At 35.3% G+C, this 2,606-nt stretch overlaps 1 non-coding gene across 1 annotated transcript; it reads left to right on the top strand.

Moving 5' to 3' along the window:
- Positions 1-235: 235 nt before the first annotated feature.
- Positions 236-339, top strand: LOC149526647 (small nucleolar RNA R71). Its single transcript, XR_016351818.1, has one exon. It is a non-coding gene; the product is annotated as a small nucleolar RNA R71 (small nucleolar RNA).
- The last annotated feature ends 2,267 nt before the right edge of the window (positions 340-2,606 follow it).

The raw sequence follows: 2,606 nt of genomic DNA, 5'->3' as shown, positions 1-2,606 counted from the left end.
TTGCTACCTGAGCCAACAATGTTGTCATAGCATCAACGTCATGAATTCTAGCTGCACTTTTATGCATTGCTCACTCTGTTGGCCATCGGTAGTTGTTTACAGTCATCTCCTCTAACAAATCATATGCCTCATTGATCGATTTAGCCATTGAAGCTCCTCTTGCAGCAGCGTCAATGGTAGTTCAAACATGCCTAGTCAAACCATTATAAAAGTTTGCACTTGAAACCATTTTGGGAGCCCATGATGGGGACAACACCTAATCAATTCTTTGTATCTTTCCTAGGCTTCATACAATGATTCTAAATCTTGTTGCATGAATGATGTGATGTCATTGAGCATTTTTGCTGTCTTAGCTAAAGGGAAGAATTTGGCAAGAAATTTCTAAGCAAGATCATCCCATGTTGTTATGGAGCCAATAGGGAATGCATTTAGCCATGCCTTAGCTTTATTCCTTAAGGAGAAGGGAAAAAGGCTCAACCAAATTGCATTATCTACGACACCATTGTGCTTGAACATGTCACAAATCTCCAAGAAGTTTGTTATATGGCCATTAGGATCATCAATTGGAAAACCCCCAAATTGAACTTATGTTTGAATCATGGTGGTGATTGCTAGCTTGATTTCGAAATTGTTTGGTTGAATAGTTGGCCTCGGAATGCTTGATTGAATTCTTTGTACCAAAGGAATAGCATAATCCAGTTAGCAACGATTGTTAGCTACTACACGTTCTTGGATTTAATGTCCACCCTGTTGATGAGCCATTGTATTTATTAGAGCAACACCTTGTTGTTTTTCTCGCCAAAGTCTACGAAATGTTATTTCAATTTCTAGATCACATGGGATAGTCTCCAACTATTTACTTTTCTTATTCAATGACTTAACTACAAAACAAAAATCCCGGGCAATGATGGCAAAAACTTATTATCCATTTTGCACATGCTAGTATATATATCGAACAAGTAATATAATGATGAAATAAAGTATTGTTCCCACAAAGATTTGTTTTTAAAGTGTCACTAAGTACTAAAATTGTAAAAAAAAATTAATCTTATTTAAGTAATTCAACAATTGAAGAAAAACTAATTAAAAACAATTAAAAATCAACACTAAATAAACTAACAAACTAAATAAGTTAAGAAAAGTAATACATTAAAGACATAGGATTATGAGTTCATTCAACATTTTATCTGAAACCAACTTTTCTTGTTATTTATCTTTCCTAGGTCGTTTTACTAACCTAAAATCTAAAGTTATGAACAAGTCTTTGTCAAGTTGCTTGTGCAAATACCTAACTTAATTAGTTCACTATATGTCTATAAGAGTTAACTAAATGAAGTTCATTAAGTAAGTGTCCTAATGTGGTTATGTATGGCAATTAGCGTATGTCTACCTCATCATGAATCAGATCACTTAAGTGACGTGAACATATACTATTCAAATCTTAGTCCAATCTCAAATCTCTCTATCAAGTCTTAATTAGATTCAAAATCAGTTAATTGTTAGCCAAGCAATCAAAGAGAAAGTGATATTCAAACTACATGTTGAAATCCACCACAATCCTAGAAACATAATGTTGGTCCCAAATAAATGTGCTAGAAAGGAAGTGAATAGCACTTTTTGGCTCTCACTAAACTTGATTTCTAATTGGGAGCAAGTAGAAGGTCTATGATGAAAAGTTCGATGCAAGATGAAGGAATGATTTAACAAAGAATGAAAATGAAAAATAAAATAGAGTCTGAGGGGGTTGATTCATATGTTCTCAAATGGATGTTGAGGGGTTCAGAAGATAGCACAGGTGAGGAGTTTTGTGGTAAGTAATCAGGAGAATAGGTATCTGAAAGTTAAAGAGGCTGCTGAATGGAGGATTGATCTAAAGGTTTAGCTTTTTCAACTAATCTAGAGGATTTCCTCCTCTTCATGAACTTTGTTTTGGTGGCCATGGTCTTTCTACATTTTCTAGTAGGTTGGGATTTAGCTTTGGTAAGTGTAGCTACTTGTCTTTGTTCTTTGTCTACTGGTTCATTTTCTCTGATAGTGTGAACCGATTTGAGGGAATCCCTTACTAATGATGACTTCTGAGCCCTTTTCATTGCTGCCTTCCTTTTTAATCGTTCTTCTCTGACCATTTGGTAAAAGACATCCATGATTAAAATTTCTTCAAAGTTAGAGGGAGATGATCTCTCTGCCTGTGGTTTAGAGTTGTTACTGAAAGATCCAATTTCCTCAGTCCATTCATTAGATTCTTTTTCATTTTCAGGTTCAGAGGTGGATGATTTCCTCCCAGGACCAGATATTGGTTCATCACCTTCAGCTTGAAAATCAAGACTCTCACTTGTTTGTCCTGCTATAGCTTGACTTGGTGTTGCTGAAGCCTGTTCAGTTGTAGGACCAGAAAGAGATTTCCTTTTGTCCTTCATCAAATTTCCCAGCACTTGTAGCTTTTCTTCAATTTTCTCAATTCTAGCAGATTGGTCAATGAGTTTCCCATCAATTCTCATCAGTATATTCAGAATCATTTCATTCGAAATCTGTGAAGGAGTTGTTGTTGTCTAAACAGGAGTGGTTTACTTATCCCTTTGAGTATCCTTGGAAGTCTTAAAGAACTT

The sequence above is a fragment of the Theobroma umbraticum genome, unplaced genomic scaffold (assembly GCF_002168275.2).
Source record: "Theobroma umbraticum cultivar Fairchild unplaced genomic scaffold, ASM216827v3 scaffold_81.0, whole genome shotgun sequence".
NCBI lineage: Eukaryota > Viridiplantae > Streptophyta > Magnoliopsida > Malvales > Malvaceae > Theobroma > Theobroma umbraticum.
The sequence above is the reverse complement of the archived record's forward strand: the minus strand, read 5'-3'. Positions and strand labels throughout refer to the sequence as shown.